Source organism: Anser brachyrhynchus, assembly GCF_964034855.1.
Source record: "Anser brachyrhynchus genome assembly, chromosome: 1".
In the NCBI taxonomy this organism is placed as follows: Eukaryota; Metazoa; Chordata; class Aves; order Anseriformes; family Anatidae; genus Anser; species Anser brachyrhynchus.
Window position 1 is genome coordinate 107,108,785 of NC_137694.1, and position 22,774 is coordinate 107,131,558.

A 22,774-nucleotide genomic window follows, 5' to 3' on the forward strand; every position below is an offset into this window, starting at 1 on the left:
AAAATAATAGCCTTTCTCAGGCAGTCAGGGCTTAAGTTAAACATACGGAGACAGGTATTTTATTGAATTTCTCACTTTTACAGAAACGTTTGGATCACTATTCCAACTGATCACATAGCAGCATAGCTTGTTTTTTTTTTGTTTTATTTTGTTTTTTCTAGTGAAGAATTCATTCCAATTCTTCTCTGTGTAGAACCTCAGAATAAAAGACTATATGCAGCAAATCTTAATACAGCAAAGTGGCCACTGTTGCGTTTATCCAATCATCAGTCATCTTTTCATTTTTTTGCATTTGTTCAAGCTCTCCTGCTGTTAAACTGCTGAAAACTTTCCTGCCATTAGCTATGAGCAGAGAAACTTTTTTTTTTTTTTTTCCCTATGTTGACTTAAAAAGATGGATGAGTCCAGTGGTGCAAACCCAGCAGCAGGACTGTAGCTGGACTAGGAACACAGAAGATAAGTGCCATGGTAATTCTTTCTAAAATGAGACAGAAGTCCCCTAACACCAGAGACAGGCAGGTGGCGAAGGATATGGTGAGGATATGACCCTTTCAGCTCAAGTTGCTTGACCCAAATCCCAGCTTTTATATTAAGATAAACTAATCTTGCTGCATTGGAGGTTGCTAATGTAGCCAAGAAGAAACTATATTTTATTAGCAGCATAAATTCTAGGTTTTGCTGATAGTGTTACTGATCTGACAGGGTTTGCAGTTTGTTTATACCCTTCCTCACAGCTGGTTGCTTGTACATTCCTGAATTCTCTGCATCGTGGTCACTGACTTCCTTTTAGTCAAAAATGCAAGGCAGGTACTCATATGATGATTGATCTTCAGTACACTGGAAACTGCAGTCTCAGGTGAAAGGCAGAGAGAGGTGATAGAACTGTCTTCTGTGTTACAGTGGTCTTTTTCAAGAGTCTTTCATTGACATCTTATGGCACTTCCCATTATAAGAGTGGGAAGAGTGAGACTCTTCATTTCGTGTCCAAAAGTGAAACTGTTTCTCTGGTCATACAGTTTCCTTGTGGTCAGCAAGGAAATTAAGTAGGTATTTTGTGAAACACTGCCAGGCAACCCTTCTGCTGTGTTGGTTTGCAAAGGGGATTGTATGCTCTCAGTTATTCCCTGACCTCAAGGAGGAAGATCTGTGCATTCCAGCACTGGAGCTGGTTGTGGTTGGCAGCTAACATGCCTCATAACGGAATTTCTGAAAACTTATTGCATTCCCAACACTCCAAACTGATTTACTTTTCAAGGAAAGCGGTCTTACAACATTATTGAAGTGGTGAAGTGGTAAAGTCAAGCAATACTAGGTTGGCTTGTGCACCTTGACGTGACCCTCCTCTGCAAACGCAATGTGGGAATTCTTTCTTATTTGGTAACACACTTCTTTTTCATACAGCCTTCAATCTAGGCAGTGAACAGATGGGCCAGCTCTGAGCATAAATTGAATTTTGTAACAAGCGACAGTCTTGTTCAGAAAGAAAAAGTGGAAACTATGCAGTGACTGAGAACGTCTCAGGACAAGAAAAAGGAGTCTCATGACAAAGTTGATTAAAGCTCTGCAGAATAAAATACAGTCCTCAGATTTATCACAGAGTTCACATATTGAGGTGTGAGGGGCACTGCGTAGTTTTTAGAGTTGGCCAGCAATTGCATGTTCCTCATTTTTGTAATTTCAGTTTGGCATCTAATTTGCAAAAGTGCTTGGTATTTATATGTCCAATTGAAACTGTTGTGAGTGGTGCCTTGAATATATAAAGTGCTGTGTAATGCTCAGTCCTATGAAAAACTAGGCCCATGTGACCCAAATTACGTATTCACTTTTCAGCTTGATCCCTTAGCACCAAGTAACTCATCTGTAAAATGGGGACAGCGCTATTCCTCCAAAGGAATTTGCTGAATTTGAGTTGCATGATGTTTGTGCTACAGTCAAAACGGTCATTATTGGAGTGTAGGTAGCATAGCAGCGTAATGCAGTTTTAAAATCAGGATTTCAATACTACTCTCTGAATGTCTCTCCAATCCACAAATTAAGCAATGAAATTAATGCAAACTATCAGTGCTTGAATGTTTTGCATGTCTGTTTGTACAACAAATGAAGAGGAGTTCCCATGGAAGAATGCTGTATGGCTAAGCAATTAGCAGCTGTGCCATACAATACTCATTGAAGAAATAAAAATTGCACTGGCAGCCAAACATTTGGCATTTTCTAAAATTTATATGAATCACATTCCAGTCTTAATAATGTTCTTTTCATACTACGTTTATATGAAATTTTATAGAAAGCAAATGAACTGCATGTATTCAAGCACCCTGAAGCACATTTAATGAGAAGTGCGTGCTTTTTTCTACCACATGGACATACTATAAATCTGCGTATGCTTCTAAACAAGTAATGAGAGATATGCATATAGCTATTTGAATAAAAAGACACAAAAATTATTACAAACTTTACATTACAGATATATTCAATCCGTTCTGAATAGCACAGTATAGCGAACAATATAGTCTATGGCTTTTAGTACTATTGCTTATAAATGTAATCCTGATCTACAGTCAGGACTCTTTTGGGAAAACACCGACTTAATAGATTTTAAGAAGCTTTTTGTTTACTTTGATTTTGTTGACTGTAATTTGCATATGATAGTAACCACACTATTACTAATTTATCATCAAAAATATGAAACAAAGAAATCATAATAAAATGTCTTTTTGTTTGTTTGTTTTCCTTTAACAGATTTCTTTTACAATACGTTCTCCTCAAGCCTGTGAATTTTTCTTTTACTGACCAGGTAAGCAAATATACGTACTCATAGAGGTTTTTTGTAAATATGTGTTCCAGACAGTAGGCAATTAATTCTGAGAGACTGGTGTTGTTTTGTTGGACAAAATCTGCAAAATCTATTATAAAAAAGGCTGAAAATGCTGTTGTCAGTTTCCAATTAAAAAAAAAAAAAAAAGTTGAAATCTCCCAAATTCTTTAAATTTCAGTTGGAAACTCAGTTTATTTTCCAGATATGCTTAATTTTATTCGTTCTCTCTATTCTTCTTTTTACTTGTCATCTTAGTTTCCTCACACTTTCTGTTGATATTTACAATTTACAAATGGATTTTTTTTTTTTTTTTTTTTGCTGGGTGTTATCAGTCTCTCTCTGCCTGGCTGGGTACCAGCATTGCAGACAGGATTGTCTGTTGAGAACTCCAGAGATAATATTTTAACAACACAGGCAGGAATGGAACAGCAACAGTAGAGTGGCTGGTGGAAAGTGGAAGTGACTTTGGAAATTTATGAATGCCATTTCTGTAGAGCAGAAGTTAATAAAATGCAACCTTGAAATGAACGAAGTTGCTTCTAATGATCAGTTTTGCAGTAAAAAAAAAAAAAAAAAAAGGCCATACAAAACAACAACACTGGGTACTGAAAAGCCAAGTCAAAGAACCAACTTAAAATATTGCTGTCTATATATTACTGTCTATAGATTGGTACACTGAGGTGTATCTTTTACCTATGGAATTGTGGTTTGATTGTCTGTTGTTGTATGCTGTAGTTGGCAGAAAACACTTTTTTGGCTCTTTTATTGTTATCAGTGTTGATGATGGAGTTGGGCTTATTTGCGTGGAGCTTTAACATGGTTTAGCTTTAACGTTACATATACCAAATTCCATCATTTTTTGATATTTCTTCTTGAGTGATCAATACCTTTTTGGGAGAGAATAGACTGGACAAAGTGAATTAGCGATACTATTTCATGTGGACTGTTTTGTTTACAGAGATCGTTTCCATTAGTTTTACAGTTCTGGTGGTTTTCCATAGACTCATCTTAGCTATGGTTAAAATAACTAAATATGGGCAAAAAATAAATAAAAAAACGTGTACTTTGGGTTCATATCAAATCCATTCACTTGTTTCACGTCGTAATGTTCTATAGCTCTAACACTTTATTTGTACTGTTAACCTCATCTTTATTTAAGATGAGAGGTGGTCTCATAATCTTATAATTCTATCTTCTTATCATAGGGTTTTTCTGTGGTGCCAGCAAGACCTAGAAAGCTTCCTTGAGCTCAATTCACCAAGGAGAGATCTCTTCCCTTTAAATCTTTTCCTGAAAATTCACTTTAAACCCACTATACCTTCACATCATTTAAAAACTAGATACAGACCTCAGGTAGTGGTGTCTTCTGAATTCCTCTAGTTGCATATTCATGGATTTTTTTATTTTTATTTTTATGTTTTTTGCAGATCGGTCTGCAATCAGTCTTGCAATCAGGAAGTGAAATCTTGGATTAAAACCACCTAGTGATTTCAAATGTTAATCTTAAGGGCTTCTCCTAGGCATTTCATATTAAAAGATGGGTAACATGGGACAAATGATCAAGGAGTTATATTTGCATCTTTCATTTTTCACATCTAGGCCCTCTTCTTCTGGATCTTCCACATGTCCACGTTAGTCATTCTTCCGAGTTTCCTTACTCATGCTTGAAAATATTTTTATATTTTGTTCAAAATGTAAGACACAATTATTGACAATAAATAAATCTGATAATATAATTGTAACAGCCGTAGAAAAAAAAGGCTATTGACAACCTCTGTACTTATTCTTCTTATATAGACATCTTCTGAAAAGCTTGTCATGTCACTTGCTTTTCAAATGTAAATTATAATGAAATTGTAATACTTCGATTGATTTAGAATAATAACTGATTTACTCATCAATATGAAAAATCTGAGAAAAGAAATCATGGCTCAAATAACAAATTTAATTTCATTCTTTAAATCTTTGTTTCTCTAAGTATCGTTAATCATTTTTATCTGAAATGAAAATCAATATATTTCAGTAAGATTTATTCAAGCCTGTCTTTAACAAAACTAATCATGTTCTTTTATTAAAGTAATGAAGTCAAGTTCATCTGGAGCATCTAAACTGCGTTATTAGTGAATAAACTGTTTTCTCTAACTTCTTCTCTGTACCTTGCCAACCTTCTTATGCCAGCCGTCACCTCCAAATATCACCTAATCCAAGGCTGTATTTTCCAGATCAAATATATCTGCCAGTCAAGGAAATCAATTTTTAAGAAATTGGTGCTAAAAACAAAAGTCTAAAGACAGAGATCAGACCCCAAAAGGAGCTACATAGTTATAAACTCTTTACTGACCTTACTAGCTTTATTAATTGCTTGTCTTCGGTGATGATGATTGTTGCCTTCATAAAGTGGAAAAAAAGAGCTACAGTAAATATTTCTGCTCCATGGACAGAATATCTGTCTTTGTACGTATTCTACAAATCTCTATAAATGAATTAGATGATACAGCTTATGAATATGTCTGTGATGAGGTAGAGGGTTTGGCGAAACATGGCTGAAGATGAGCGGTTCATCTTGGAGTTCAGTGCTAATCTTTTCTACTGGTAATGAAATGGGTTCTGATCTGGAACCTTTAATATCTCTCTGTCACTTTAAACGTTAATCAAAGTATCTTCAAGATTGTTCATGTTTTTGTTCAACCCCCTGTTCTGTTGTTGTGTTAGTGTGAACAATTGCCTAGTGACTGAAAACCCAACACTGTCTCTGTCAAGTAGACATTAGTGAAACTGACACCTAGTTTATAGAGACCATTAAGCCAGGCAGATTTTTTCATGTTTTAGCCACTATTGTATGTATAGGGCACCTTAAGAAACTGAAGCATTGTATTGCTAGTGCAATGCTGTGCAATAAAGAAATTTTCCGTAGATACTGTCAAAAACTGTTCTTACAATAACTAGCTCTCTGACAAAAAGCTATATTTTGAAGATTGCAAGCCTATTGGTATTCTCTGAGGCCCTGAAAGCCTGCTAAAAGTATTGGTGTACAATTAGTATACAATTTCTTTGCAGTACACAGATTGTGGACCAGATATTTTCCATGTGAACATATAAAAATGCAACATGAAAATGATCACTTCATTTTCAATCTACATTTCATGCACTTTTTTTTTTTTTTATTCTGCTGGCGGCATCCTGTATCTTCATGATCTATATGAAATATTAAAACCTCTTAATAAGTATTTTGGAAAAAAAAAAAATCTTCATATACCAGGACAGCTCTTATAACTGTGGCATAAAAATTCATTGAGAAGTTTTTGGTAGTCACACAGAGCCTCTCTGAAACATTCAGAATTTTTAGCATTTTAAGACTATTCTAGCACATCAAGTTACTGGCAGACACAAAGCCCATTATAAGGAACAGTCATTGAGAATGAAAATTGGATTCACAGTTTTCACATAGGAAATCTGATTGCCAGTGTTATGCTTGAATAATACCATGTGATCCAACTAATCACTCACTGCTCAAGTTTCAAATACAGAGATCTGTTCACAAACAAACTGTAAACCAAAACATATTTGAGCCAGAATAAAATAAACCAATGACTGTCTCCTTATTATGTTTCAGCCAAACCTCCTCTGAAACACCTGGTCCTGCCTCTCTGAGACAATACCGGACTAGATAGCCTTAGGTTTCATCCTGCATGGCAGTTTCTGTTTTTACTGATATTTTGAAGTCTTGTCTGTCATAAAACTGTGTGCTTGTTTCTGTGCACAGAGCTGAGTTTCATACAGAATCAATACAGATGAAATTGTTTCTACTTGAATATTTAACAGACAGAAGAAAAACAAAAGCAGATTCTCAGCTAAGTATTGGTTTTTTCATGCCTCTGTACTCAGAACTGCACATCTCCAGGCTAGTGCAAAATGTACTTGAAAAGGCAGTATGGTTTTTAAGAGGCAATTTCATTCATGTGCTAGTACTTTTCACTATTGAAAATAATTTAATTCAGAGATATTACTCATAATGCCCAGAAGCAAATAATTGTTCTTGTGGTCCCTTTGTTTTAATCAATGAAAAAGTATATGAATGTGTACATTTTGAGAGAGGCCTTAAATGAAGCCATTCTTTAGAAGGGCTGTTTGTTTTTCAGTTCGGGTGTGCAAGAATATGGAGGAGTTTAGTACAAGTAATGAGAAAAAGATTGCTTGTGTAACTCACTGTAATTAATGTGGCATTTTAGTACCCGAAAGGGTGTTTCTCTTCAGTTTATGTCAGTTACAGAAGACCCCTGAACTTCTGTTTACTTCATCGGTAGATCTTCATTTGTGGTGTTTTTAATTAACAAGTCCTAAATTCACTCTAATTTTCTCTTCTTATGTAGTAATAGCTACTAGTCATCTACACTAAATCCTGTGGGTGACTTGGATGACAAAACTCTCTGAGGTTTTTATTTCTCCAGACTGGCTTTCTTCAGGGTGATAGTATCTACCTTTTCCCAGCAGGAAGTTATCATCAGGAATTCCCCCACACTTCGATTGCACATTTTGTGTGTTCTAGGTCAGCTGCTGCTCCCACACAGTTACAACAGCTTCAGTAATGGCAGATCAAGACTTTTCCATGCAAATCGCACCTTAGTATTGCCAGGAGCTGCCCCTGAAGACTGAAGGAGTTTACACTGCAGTTGTTGAGAGAGGTGATTAGAGAAGAAAAATCCTGCCTTCATTAGCGGGTTGGGAGTGTGATCCCAGCATTGTGTATATTCACGAAGTCAGGATCCCCAGCTTTGTCTGCCTTTGAGTAACTCTGTAACCAAGCATTCTCTTTTTTTTTCTTCCTTATAGGAAAATGTGTTTTTTTTTTTTGACCTTTTTGAATGAAATACAAGCCTTGAACAATAATTTCTAGTGTCGGTGGAATATACAGTGTCTCTTTCTGTGCTATGTCTGTAGACCTAGGAAAGTTTAACTGTATCATAGTCTCAAGCTAACTAACCAATTAAAATATTTTTAATACTTCATGTACAAAGTTCACATATTAAATTGCTAGCATATAGAGGCTCCAGTCTTGGAGCTACATCCAGACAGAGAAAGCCCTTGTTTCCAGACAGGACAGATTTTGACCAATCTTCGTACAAGCACAGGAGGCCACTTGCAGGGTCATGATCTCAGCAAACTTGGCAACTCTTTTCTCCTGCCATCCATCTTGCAAAGTTTGATAATTTTGTTAATGCTCCAGCTGTTGGATGTGATTATGAAAGAGCTCTTGCTTTCATGCTCTCTTTAATTTTGTAGCCTTAGTAGTTACAGATGACATTTTCAAAGACCGATTATAACTTCAAAATCTTGGATATTTTAAAAGTGTTTATGAAAGCAATATGCAAGACTCAAAAGTAAGAACCAGTCTTCTTCCTCTCATAAATCTCATAATTTTTACAGCACTCTTCTGATTGTTGCTGTAGGGAGGAGGAAGCCTGAAAAATAGATTCATTCCTAATTATTCTAAATTTACACCATTTTAAAGCAAGAATTGCAGGTGATTGTTTATTGTGCCTTTGTTCATCATTCTACATTCTGTTGTTTTCATGAGGAAATTGCCAAATGAACAGTAAATTTTCACTCACCTGAAGTAGACCATGTGAGTATTTCAGAAGAAACATTTCACCAATTTAATTCTGTAGAGCTCCAAATTTACTTTTAAAAATTGGTCAGGCGCGTAAGAATAGGATAGTGTATGTAAAGTATTTCTTTCTCAAACACCTCCAGACAGTAGTATGTAAGAAATTACAGGAGTTGTGAACTACAAGCCTCATCTTGGAACAGTGGAGCTGTAACTATTGTGGCTTTGGCATTTTCTCAAAATGAATAACTGGATGAGATACTAACTTGCTTCATGTTTTACAGTATCTTAAAATCTGTCATATGTCCAAAGGCTTAGTTTTAAGTAGTTTTTCCTGGAACATTTAAGGGAAAATTCTTCTGAATATACCAGCAGTAGTATTTTGTAGTTTGAACTGAATATCTTAAGGAAGTTATTTTTATTACTGCATCTTTTATGTCTGAAGAGATATTTGTTTAATTTTCATAATATATAGCAAAAGTGAACAGCTGTTCTACAGTTGTCTTAGTCATTCCTTAATAGCTTCATTTTTCTAACCCTCTCTTGGGATGTTTATACACACTATTGACAACTTTGATTTCTGATTCACTGGAATGCAACTAAGCAAATAATCGGAAAAAATGTCTGTAGGAAGGATGAGGAGGAAATGTTTCCTAAAAATGAGTTAAAATATTTTTCATCTTTTTTTACAGCTGCTTTGCAGGAAACACTAGCATCTATCATAGATTAAAAAAAGTGAAATTGTCAAGTTTCGTGTGCTAGTTCTGTCTGAAGATGATATATTCTAAAGTTTTACATCCTGTTAACTCACGATGGTTTTAAAACAACAAAAAAGCTCTCTGGCAAGCATATCTAATTCTTCTTGAATAGACACTGCACTGTAAAAAATTACATTAAAAGGAAGTTACTTACATTACAAAGTGAAACATATGAAAGCTAGGAAATGGCACATTTACAGGTCTAAATCTGTTCTGAAGGTCTAATGTGGCAGGGGCCTGCTAGAAAATGATGGTACTTCAACGCATACTCATAGGTATGTCTTGGTCTCCTTGAGAATCAGTGACTGTAATGTGTTCTTCACACTTTTAAGAGTAAACACAAGAGAAGCCTCAACTATTGCAAGGTTTCGTTGCCTGTACACTTAATGGTGTCTCATGGAGCAGATGAAAAACATTACATTGGAGCTTCTCTGACTTCTGGATTGCTTGTTTGTGTTGCCTTACAAAATTCTGAATCCTGTTTGGGTTTTCTTTCCCCATTGTGATTCTTTGGTAAATGAGATCAGCTGTTAGGCTTGAGATTTGTCAGCCTGGTCTCACAGGACATGTGGTACAATTCCTGCTGTGCACTGCAAATGGACATCAAGCTAAATTCCAAAATACCCATCTAGTAGAAAAGAGTTTATTCACATCAATGATGAGACCAGACATACAGCTCTGTGTTTTGTTGTGTTTTTTTTTTTCTTTTGTATGTGTGTGTATTTCTATTCAATAAGAAGCATAAGGTTTTTTTTTAAACAGAAAAATACTTACAGCCAACAATTCACGTTTATCTAATGATGTAATTCTTAGGGAGAAGTGGAAATCAGAGAATGGAGGCAGTAAGCAATATGCTATGAGGTATATAATACCAAGGACTTAGGACAAAAACAGAGCATGTGCTTTGCTTCATAGTTCTTCATTGCTGAGTTTTGTTTTGTTCTGTTTAAAAAAAAAAAAAAAAACCTCAGATTTATTTTATAATTGTTTTGTACATCTTTCTTTCCGAGTTCTTTTGGTTGTTCATAGATTCTTGGTATGTATGTATGTATGGACTTCTCGTATGTATGTAACATGCAATATGCAGAAGAAGAAAAACTTGTAAGGAATGTATATGTGGGAAGAGTTTGGAGGGTGCCTTGGAGCATTCCTTCTTATTGCAGGACACAGTTTCCTAGGACATGATTTGTTTGGAGGCTTTCAGTTTTTCTCCACAAACTGATGTTTCTTCATGTCTTTGGAGCCACTTCTTCAACTGAGACTCCAAATGTCTCTAGCAGATGCAAGCGTGCTAGATCAGTCCCACTGAATGTACAGATGCCAGACTTATTGGGAGTGACACTAAAATTAATGAGTACACACTGCAATTTAAAGGATAATATTATGCAAATATTCCTAAGCATGACACATTAAAAGATAGTTAGATTTTATACACATCCATTAATATTTTTCCTTGAATATCAAGTAAGTACTACCTCCCACCTGCCATCTCTCCTATATTTTCACTTTCTGTGATGGTTAGATGTCATAAACCTGTCATAATGCTGTGACTAGGCTTTTTGGTTCATAGAACCTTGCATACTCTGCATTTATCTTGTGCTCAGCATCTTTTAAACTGATTGCATATTTCAAACTGTACCAAAAAGCCATATTTTTGTCATTTTTTTTCTCCTATGGGGCAGATTCTAAATTGCTTTTGATAACTTTCTAGCATAGAGCCTTGCTTTATTTTGCCTCTAACAAGTATATCAAAAATAATTTTTAACAGGTTATGTTAAGTCCATCATGCACTCCTACTTCAGACTTACATTTATGCATATTACAGTGTCACTTGCTTTGGAAAGCAGGTAGCAAGTCTAGGTGCTTAGGCTTTGGTGGTGGTGGTATTTAGCTCACAAGCTACCTAAGCCACCATTTTAACAGCACTGTTAAATCATAACAGTGGATTTCTTCCTCCCTGGACTTTTATCAGCAACTTAGGTCAGACTCCCCTAATCACTTCCAGTACATCTTTAAAAGTCTAGATCTACACTTTCATATTAAAGAGAGGGAAGAAAAAAAAAAAATCCACAGCAGCTTAAAAAAAAAGTAAAGAATACTTAGGCCATATCCTCTTGCCCCCATCCCTGTCTGTCTGACACAAATACATACTTCCTGTTTGTTTTAGTTTATAAACATTTTCAATTCTTAACACCTGAATGTTAATGTTATCATTTGACAACTAAGTAAACAGACAAATTGCCAAAGTCTATAAGCAGTCACAGTTCTTGTTGAATCTTAGTAGCATTTGAAATGTTAGTATTTTAATTTTCTGATCATGGCTGGCCATTAATGCCATTGTAGCTGTGCCATTAAGTGCTATGATTTCGCTTCCCCCCATCCAAAATTAAGAGCTTTTCTGAAGAAAGTATATGGCAGATTGGTTTCTTCTTGCTGTTGGTTACATGGCATGGAGGCTTGGTAAGTTCGTTATAGGGAAGCAGCTTGCTGAAAATTTGAAAACTTGTTCCTGTTATAATACCAGCCCTGCCTTTTTGGTGAGTACTAACAGGAAAGTCATGATCTCTATGACCATTTTGTAGCTGCAAGGGATAGGAAAGACAGGTGAAGACCCATATGTATAACACACTGCACCAAACAGTTCCCTCCTCTCCTGTCATCCTTCACAAGGTGATAACACGTTTTCCAAATTTTACTAGTGAATGTACTTTTTCACGTGAGTAGTCCCTTTATTTTCATAAATTCAATTTTATTGTGAAATACAGTGTATAATTCTTGATATTCTATTCATATGTACAGAAACTAACTCTAGGCTACAATTCACATGCATTCACTTAGATGAATCATATAAAAACAGTTATTGTCTACAAGCACAAAACAAATACATCAAACTGGGAAATCTACTTACAGGGAAAGTCAGAAGTATTACGTAGATACTTAATAAATTAACTAATAGACTTGAGTATAAGTCTGTACTAATGATGCACATAGCTGTAATGGACACAGTATGAAAATGCGATTAGCAACATCATAGTCAGGTATGTCAATATTTACAGTTTAAGTAGCATTGATATCCTTTTACAAAATTGAAATGATTGGATTTTATCTCTAATCTGAACAAAATATATTTTATGGAACATAGCATTTTCTAAAGTTTTTCTGTCTAAATTTGTTTTAAATGTAACTTTAAGGTTCTCATTTTTCTAGCAGAGAAAGGATCACAAGCTACACTGGAAAATGAAAAATTCAGAATAAATATTATTATATAATTATATACAGTTATTGGATTTATGTTAAAAATAATGGAAACATACATGTGGAATATAGATAAAAGATTGTTACTTATGATAAAATTTTATCGTCTGATACCTTGATTCAGCAAAACCCAAACATTTTTGGTTATACGTCTGCTGAGGTTTTCATTACTCCAGTTAGGAAGGACTCCTGAAGCGCTGATATCAGAAGTGAAAAAATGATAGAAATCTTGACATCTAAGTACGTTTGATATTTTGAAGGGAACACTCTGAAAAAGAGAAAGAAAGTGTTTAGATTAGACTAGCTTCCAATAGGAAAAGGTAAATAAGAAAGAGAAAGTGGCTGGGTATAATCCAAATAAACCTGGTTGGTGATGAGAAGTTATGAAATATAGATGATATAGATCATAGAGCAATTTTTTCACAGTCAGCATTTTAGCAGGAACAAGGAGATTAATTAAACTTTATATTAAAATAAACAGTAGGTATCTATGTGGTTAAGTATTTGAATAGCAATTGAATATTCCTAAAAGTTGTACGATATTATCAGTATAATAGACTTGATTGTACAGAATAAAAGAATTCATGTTAACCATGCTGTCATTTAAATAGTACATCATAGATGTGCTCCTGGGAAATAAGTTCCCTCAAAGCACAGAAATCCAAATTGTGAGAGAAGATAAAAATGAACAATGAAAATACTTTATTCCATGTAGATTATTATACTGCTCTTATCATCATAATATCTGATTACTTTCCGGTGGTGCATTAAGCTATGGGATTAGCATCTGCTGCTTAGTGTTCTGCTTTTGTATGGTGATTCTTGTAGGTTTGGGCGAGGAGAAACAGGGAAGCTGTGAAAACTTTCTTAAATGTTAACAAATTCTGCATGTGGAAATATAAAATAAAAGAGGTGGAAGGAAATAGCAATAATGATGAAAATCGTATCCAGTTAGGTGAAAGAGAACAGATTTGCATGTGTTGGCTGACACTGCAGACTTTTGGAAGGCTACTAAATGGGGCTGCCATTTGATCCATGAATGTTGCTCTCTCTTTCAAGAGTAGTTCAGAAATGTCTAACAGACTATTAAAAGACATAATTACCTATAAAAAAAGGTCAGAATTTTTGGCTAGTGGACTTTAATCAACCTCATTTTTCATTTGGGAAGGAAAAAAAGTTTCCAAAATCTTATAATCTTTACAATTCTGTAAGTTTGTTTCCAGAGCAGGAGGAGTTTGAGAGAGCCCTCCATTTGGTAAAGCACTGTTCTGTCCAGCAAGGAATTCTGGTAGCTGGGGAGCTGGCTACCTTGTGTTCTAGTGGTGCAGTGCTGAAGAGAGACTTAGAAAACCTGCATGCACAATATACTCAAAATATTAAAGGAATAACAGGCAATTCCTATTTGCTAAAAAAAGCTAAAAAATTAAGCAGTGTTCATTCAGTACATGGAAAAAGCTAGAGATTTAAAATGCATAAACAGGCAGAGGCTGAGGCAATTTGAACACTACAGAGTAAAAAGATATCAAACAATTAAAGGCACTCTTTCCACCAAATATAAAGGGAATTTTATGATATTTCAAAAAACTTTGCAATTCTCATGTACTTTTCCTAAAATTTTCTGGAGGTAGCTCCAAGAAAATTCTATTTTAAAGTAAAGATCTTGTACTACTTTTAAGAGAGTAATTAAATGAATAAATGAGTTTCTGAAAAAAAAAAATCATACACAATATGTATTTTTATAATACCTGTGCACAGTATGTGTTAAAAAAAATGGCCAACTAATTAAATGAATACTTCTTCATTGAAGATACCAGACTTTAAAATTTCTTGATAATTTTATTTAAATCCATATCTAACCTACCTAGTGAGAACAGGATCTCTTTGCATTGTTTTTATTTTGTGTTAGAGGTTATTCTGTAATTGTGACAATTGTCTTTCTCACAGCTATTACACATTTCTAAGTTATGTCAAACAAGAAATGGAAATTTCACTTTGTAACTTTTTCTTTAACTGGAAAAAGCATCACATTTGAAATTATATTGTTCATCCCATCAAATACTTTAATTCATAAAACAATGCAGGACTTGAACTTAGACCCAGATATCTTACAAAAATTGGTCTGGATTTTTACCTAAATCATTTTATGCCAAATAATGTTTTCACAAATCCTGGAAAGGCAAAGCAACGTAATTCATTAGATAGAAGAGACATTATTTACTGCTTTGAGTGAAATAAGATACTTAACAGTTAAAATAAATAATTTTTAACTTTTAGAGGTCAACTATTGATGGTCTAGCTTCACTCACAGTGTAGGTGGACTGGTATTCACATCCAGAGATACCATCAATAGGTTGATACCTCTACTGTTAAGCATCATACAAGAACAGTACCTTCAGAAATTCACAGTGTGAACTTGCCTGAAATTTGTATGGTTGCTACCTAAACATTTTGGCAAACTTCATGAATTGCATGATATATACAACCTGACATCAGGAACAGATTATCCTTCCTCTCCAGGAGAAGTAAGTATGTATTCTATTGGTAGTGGTTTCTTACAGTAACATGGAGACAATACCACAGGTGAAAAAACAAGACTACTCATCGGCTAAATAACTCTCTTTGATAAAGCCCACAGATCCACACTCTCTCTGCTATGGTCTTGGCTCCAGAACATGATTCGAAGGACAGCTTTCTGAGAGAGAGAAAAGGTGTGAGAGGGGTGAAACTCTGTCATACACTGTATTCAGGAGACTAACACGTTTCTCAGTGCCAAGCAATATTTTGACAAGCGTTCTTTGGCTATGTATGTGTGGGCATGTGCACAAACTATAGTATCTACAGAGTAGCTCAGGATGGACAATACAGCTGAAGGGTAAGAATTACCATTTATAAGTATTTTTTTTAAAGATTAAAAGTAATGAGGGGACTTAGGTCGCATATCAGTGACTCAACAAATGCAGACTTTTGGGGATGAGTTGCCAAAATAACTTAAAATACTTTTTATAAACGAGTTTGAGATGCGTAGTTTTTCTCCCAAAAGAAAAGAGCTTTCAGAATGAAAACCATAAGGGGAGGTTTGAATGAAATAGTGCTGTGGTAGAAAGGCTTGTTTGGCAAAAATGTTTATTTCCTACAATAAATTTTGCTTACAAATGCTTAGCGATTAGGATTTATATCATGACTGACAATATATAAAATTTTTGCCTCAGTCTTCACTGGCAAGAGCTCCAGCCACATAGTCCAACCCCCAGAAGGCACAGTCAGGGTCTGGGAGAATAAAGAACCACCCATTGTAGGAAGATCAGGTCTGAGGCCACCTAAGGAACCTAAAGGTATACAGTGTAAAATAAGGAGGTGATTGGTGACAGCCAACATAGTTTCACTAAGGGCAGATTGTGCCTGAGAAATCTGGTGACCTTCTACAATGGGGTTACAACATTGGTGAATAGGGGAAGAGCAACTGACATCATCTACCTGAACTTGTGCAAAGCATTTGATAATGTCCTGCATGATAGCCTTATCTCTAAATTGGAGAGACATGGATTTGGCAGATGGGCCACTGGGTAGGTAAGGAATTCGCTGGATGTTTGCACTCAAAGAGTTGCGGTCAATGGCTCAATGTCCAAGTGGAGATCAGTGATGAGCAGTGTTCCTCAGGGGTGCGTGTTGGACCAGTGCAGTTTAACATCTTTGTCAGCAACATGGACAGTGAGATCAAGTGCACCCTCAGCAAGTTTGCAAATGACACCAATTTGTGTGGTGCAGTCGACACACTGGAGAGAAGGGATGCCATTCAGAGGGACCTGGGCAGGCTTGAGAGGTGGGCCTGTGTGAACCTCATGAAGTTCAACAAGGCCAAGTGCAAAGTCCTGGGCCAGAGCAATCTCAAGCATAAATACAGGCTGAGAAGGGAATGGATTGAGTGCACCTCTGATGAAAAGGACCTGGGAGTGTTGGTTGATGAGAAAGAAGATCAACATGAGCTTGCAATGTGTGCTTGCGGCCCAGAAAGCCAACCATATCCTGGGCCACATCAAAAGAAGTGAGGCAGGGCGAAGGAGATGATTGTCCCCCTCTTCTCTGCTCTCGTGAGACCCCACCTGGAGCACTGCATTCAACTCTGGGGCCCCCAGCACAAGGACATGGATGTATTAGAATGAGTCCAGAGGAGGGCCATGAGGATCACCAAAGGGTTGGAGCACCTCTCCTATGAAGACAGGCTGAGGGAGCTGGGGTTGGTCAGCCTGGAGAAGAGGCTTTGGGGAAACCTTATATCAGCCTTGCAGTACCTAAAGGGAGCCTACAGGAAATCAGGAGAGCTACTCTTTGTCAGGAAATGTAGTGATAGCACAAAGGGTAATAATTTTAAACTAAAAATAAAAATAAAAAAAATAATTAAAAAGTAGATTAGATATTAGGAAGAAATTTTACATGATGAGGGTGTTGAGGAACTGGAATGGGTTACCCAGACAAGTTGTTTAAGGTGAGGTGGTAGGGCTTTGAGCAGCCTGGTCTAGTGGGAGATGTCCTTACCCATGGAAGGAGGAGTTGGAACTAGATGATCTTTAAGGTCTCTTCCAATTCAAATCATTCTATGATTCTCTGATACAAATACTATATTCCTTAAAAAAAAAAAAAAAAAAAAAAAAAGTCTACTATGTTGCCATATCTTTTGAGAGCAAAGCAGTACTTCTGCTTATTTATTTGGATTGTTGGGGCATCCCAGGGTCTTTGTTAGGCATAGAGACACCCATGAACGTCCTGAACAAGAAAGATAGCTGATGCAGTTGAAGACAGAAGGAAGTTGACAAACGGGAAAGTAGATCGGGGGAATGAGCAAGCACATTATATGGTTCCCCACATATATATAGGAGGAGCCACTTGGCTATTTATTTGAAACTGCTACAAGTTGCTAGTAGGTATCAGCAGAAGATATTGATCTGAGGTGAAAGGTGACATATTGATGGATGTTTTAGTTCATATTAATGTTATATGCTACTGGTTTGGTCATCTCTAAAGGCCTTGGTGAAGAATGGGATTTCCAGTGCTCTAGTGTTTTATGTTTCCATAATTAAAAACAGCATGTGCTATAGGTGGCTGTGATTTTTAAAGTTCCTGTGCTCAAGAAACTTGTGCATGCTTGGTTATATTGTTATGGATGGTTCCCCTAATTTCAGTGAGAAGGCTAGTTGTAGTAAATATGAATACAAGTAAAAGAATTTGCGTGATAAAGGCGTAGATACAGATCAGCTCCTCTCCCAGAGTATGGAAATAACAGATTAATCACTGGACATACTGAATCAAGGACATGCTTACTGCATACTTTGTGCCATCATGACATTCTATAGTTTATTTTGTAAAAAATCATGCAGGAAATTGGCATTCTTTATGAAAGTTTCTCTTAAATTCCCGGTCCCATGGCTGTTAATCCCCCGAGGACAGAACTAGATTCTGTTTGCAGAACTTAACTGCATTTTAACTAAAGGACTATTTTCTACATGTTTCATTCTGCTTCTCCCCTGCTTGATAGAAGTTATCCGGAAACGCATTCCAGAAATCTGGTTGCTATGTTTCATGTTCTGCAAGCGTTGGTTACTATAGTGTTTTAGAAAAATACCTTTTCAGGAAGCAGATATATAATCCAATATAGTCTGCTGAAGTTGTGCTGAATGAACCATCTGTTAACAAATTGAAAGTAATGTATTTGTAGATGAAATGATTCGTACACTTTAATTTCCTGTTACAATTGGAGAAATATAAAAAAGAGGGCATGAGAATATCTTTAGAAGCATCCGTGTATGTACCCTGAAGCTGCCTACCCTTTGAATACACCTGGTTATGAATGTCATGTGGCAGTGTAATAAACTGACCTTCTTCAACAACCAAGTCTTTCTAGAAAGCAAACCAGACAGTACCTGCCACCTAGACTGCACATTTCTGCAGATACTCTACCTCTGAGCCACTGGAACAATTAATGCCTCCTAGTTATTAAGCCAGGATGTGCCCAGTACTAATCAAAATCCAGTATATCTATATTGGATTACTCATGTTTAAAATAAAGGCCACTTTACATGTTGTTGTTTTAATAATGAATGCAAATTCCCATCTTTGATCCCAAAGAGCTAGGCATTATACAAATTTAGAGTAAAATCACTTTAATGTCCTTAAGTCCATAAAGGCTATGTAAACATCTGCAAGTAGTTTAGAATTCCAGGAAGATGTTGAAACAAGATTGAAGTACTCTTGTCACAATTTCTAAATAACAATAAAGGTTTTCTGCTTATTACTAGGGAAGATAAAAACACCTTCTAGGTACATGACCCTTCTTGGTCCTCTGAAATCTCTTTGGTGCTCTTCAGGCATTCAATAAACAGAATTTCAGACCAGTAAATAATGGAATATGTTATCTGTGTTTTTGTTGTTGTTGTTTTTTTTTTTTCCCAGTGGTTCAGTATACTTCAAGCTCTCCAGTAGTCATTCTGCACTTATTTGTAGTCTGTTACCCTTTGTGCAAGGTGGCAGCTTTGGCTGTCAAGTGTGAACTAAAACCATCTCTTAAGCTTGAGTGTGTTTTCAGCTACTCTATGGTAATGCTGGCTGTGATGCAGCTCCTGTCTCCCCATCAAGAAAGCAGTGTGATGTTAACATAAAATTCACTGTCTTATTTATTCTCTGGGGCAGCAGATATATGTAATATGAAATTCAATGAGCTGTGATGTCACAAATCATGTGAATTCATGAGTCATTACTAAATTGTTGGACTGCTGAATTTGTGTGTTTATTAAGTACACACAATGTTTGATATTCATTTTCTATAAAGCACTTCAGGAGTTTTTGAAAAAAATGTTCTTAATTGATTTACCAAATCAAAACTTTGGTGTAATAATTGCCTCTTTTTTAGCAAAGTTTTAATTGGAAATATTTTCTCAAGTACTGAACTTCTGATAAAGATGAACAATGACCAAGTAACCAAGGACCTGGTAGCAAAGAAACTCAACTGATTTCATGAAAGCTCATATTATTGCTGAGTGCCCTGTGCCAATTTGAATTTCACATAATGTGGAAATGTAATCTGATGAAGATTTTGAGTTACACATGCTCTATATGTCCTGAAAAGCAAGCTAACATAAGTAGCAATGCTCTAATTGGAACATGAATTTTCCATTTTTCCTGTGAGTTATTGCTTACAAACAACATGATGTCTCTTTTATCATGACACCAGAAAACAATAGTGTACTTTTTGTTTGTTTAATTTTGTCAGAAAATGCTGATTCATTGAAAACAAGGCTGCTTGCATTTGAACAATTCCCAATCGGAAAAAATATTGGAAAAGTATGTTGCAAAAGATAGTGCCTAGACATTTTAAATGACTAAAGTCCTTTTTTTTTTTTTTTTTTTTTTGGTATTTTAAATAAGTTTTCAGGCCTGTAACCTACTTTTAATGTATAAATAGTTCCCCTCCCCACAATCCAATAACCTGTAAATTATACATGTATAGTGGAAGCAGGAGTTAAGATCCAGAGTCCTCTCTTCCCTGCCTTTGATCACTCATAGCCTGCTCAATCTTCCGAGAAGGCTCCATGCCTTTGATCTCTTCTGCCTCCGTCTCTGTGTTGTTCAGGTTATCTGAGGATGTTTGTTGTTTTGAAGTATAGGTTTTACTCACAAAATTATGCCAATTCAAACTACAAAATTGGAAAGTGTAGCCATTTGTACTAAAAATATCAAAGAAGTAAAAAATGTAGGATGAATATTTAAAACATTTTAATGTATAAAGAGTTAATTGCTCCAATATAAAAATTTTAAAATCTAGATTGGAGGGTTTGTGCAATTTGAAGTGAGATTATTTTGCTGACTCTAAAATTTGCAGTAGGGAAATTGAAAACTGAGATATAAAAAACTGTTTCCTGTCCAGTTTTAATCAGTTTTGCTTCAAAACTAATTGATCCTTTAGTCTGCTGAATCAAAAACACGTCTTACATTGGGCTATAAGGCACATGTTCTTTCTTTTCAACTTAGAGTTATGGCCTACCCAGATTTTTTGGCTAACAGAACTCAACCTGCTAAGAATGTAACCCAGAGAAGTGCATGCACAGGCCTCATATTTTTGTAATTAAATTACCAAAAAAATGTGTGGTGTTTTTGGATATGTGCACGTATATACCTACCTGCAGGTGATGGTTTGGAAAATACTGTCCAGATTTGTAAGAATATAAGTACCTAAAGATGTATGTAACTTCCTTCCTGAAATAATTAAGAATGTTTCAAAAATACTTATTTTCTGTTTTTGCCCGAGAACACTACTCTGTGGCATTTTGAGGTGTGATGCCATATTCAGTTATAGCAAGTAAAGTGATGGATGACACACAGCACATACTCTACTGAAGGCTACTTTTGGCTCAAGGCAGCTAAAGGAAATGCTCCTTCAAATAACACTGCATACGATTTCATTTTAAGTTCTTGAGCAACCAGGATTCATAGAGGGTTGTATAGGAAAAGTATGTATGAGTAACATAAAAATTGTTTATCATTCATTAAGAAATCAATGGTATGAAGAATGTCCTTGCAGCATCTTTATTTTCCTGGGTTATATACAGATCAAGAATGAGTCCTAGGAAAATAAGTGGCTGTGGAGGACCCTTTCTACACAATCTGGTGTACAGTTGGGAACAGGAAGGCATCTGTGCATTCCCCTGAGTTATGTTTGTGTGCTCCCATATCCATGAGAACTTTTCATTTTGAAGCTTGGGACAGAATTGCTGTTGTGAAGATGTTCCCTGGTTATGTTTTCATGCAACTCAGCTAAGCGCTGCAGCAATATTTGAAGGGGAGCATAGGCGTGGGAGTTACACTGGGAGAGGTCTAGGCATTAAGTATCCTGCTAAATCAGAAATTAGTAAAACATATTCTGGCTGTGCTTGCCCTTGTTTTGAAGAGATGTTAGTGAAAGATGTCAACATTGTTTTATTAATCAGAAGTAGAAGGAGTGTAAATAATTATTTGGTGTTTACTCACTTTGCTACCTAGTTCTCTTTCCTCCTCCTCCAGTGACATTTTCCAGGAACTAGATCAAGGTAACTTCAGATTTTTGTTTTCAGAGGTAGTGGTCAAGATGATGGAAACTGTAGGCAGTATTTAGAAATTATCTAATTCAAGCTATTACTTAAGATTCAATGCAGAGTAGTTAACACTGAGCAATGTAAGATATTCCATCATGTATTAAGGATAAATGATTTATGAAAAGAACCTAAGTTTGGTATCTTTGGCTCTAGAACTGGAAAAACACCTAACTGCCATGCTGCTTATGCTTTTAGAAGAGTGACGCACTACAGCTTTTTAAATTTGGGAAATATATGTGTGTCAGAATTTTTATCTGATGAATTGTGATGATGCTTGTCTGTATTTGCATTTAGGCCTGCAAGAGACAAATGAGGTTAAGAGCACATAAGAAGAGTTTTTGTATGTCTAGGATTTGGTGTATGTGAGGGAATTGAATGCCTCACCTCTTGATTTGAACTTTTTTTATGTTTATGGAATAACAGTGGTGAAATAAACAGAAGATGAAGCAAGTATGTTGAAGGAAATGTGTGTGACAATGCTCTTCCTATCATCACGTTTGGTTTGATGTTTTATACCACCACAGCATTTTTACCTGTCTGAGGTACTGTCTTGTTGTTTGTGGAGAAAATGCCACATCTTTCTGTGCCTGAATGATCACCCGTAAGGACCTAAGTTTCTTAGAAAAGTGGAATAAAGACAGAGTCTGCTTTTTGCTTTGGCCTCATTATGAGTTTATGTCAGTCCCAGCCCTCCTCCGGCACCACAGCCATGCTGCTTATTCTGCCACAATTGCACTTCACCATGAACAACAGAAGGGTTGCTCCCGTCTGCAATGTTTGATTTTTTCATGCTGCAAAATAGTTGTTGGAAAATGCTCATTTGAATTTTCAGTAGCTGTTTCAATTTGTTATATTTGCATCCTTTTCTCTTTATGAATATCTGCACTTTTAAGGAAATAGCTGGTCTTAAAGTCTGTGAAGAATGCTTTTCTTGCATGAACAGGAACATTTGCTGTGCATTACTCATTTTTTTGCTATCAATTTTAAAATATTTTCTTCTGTAGTAGCAAAGCAGAAAGAAGGTTGTGAAGTTCAGGTGTCCAGCCAGAGTCAAAGAGACAAGATAATTTATAAATTTGTAAGTAAATAGGCTGCAGATAATGCGGTGACAAGTTTAGAGGAGAAGAAACTTAATAAAAGCAAGAATGTTGATGAAAATTTCAGGAACAGGAAAATTTTAGTTAAATTTATGATGAATGACATGTCTGGCTCTTACCATGGA

At 35.9% G+C, this 22,774-nt stretch overlaps 1 protein-coding gene across 1 annotated transcript in view; it reads left to right on the forward strand.

Moving 5' to 3' along the window:
- The window catches only part of USP25 (ubiquitin specific peptidase 25), a 461,260-nt gene that overhangs the window by 393,629 nt on the left and 44,857 nt on the right, over positions 1–22,774 (forward strand). The window contains exons 37-38 of the mRNA XM_080562087.1: positions 2,740–2,794; positions 4,243–22,630. The gene's annotated coding sequence lies outside the window, so the exon portion shown is untranslated. The remainder of the gene's footprint in view (positions 1–2,739; positions 2,795–4,242; positions 22,631–22,774) is intronic.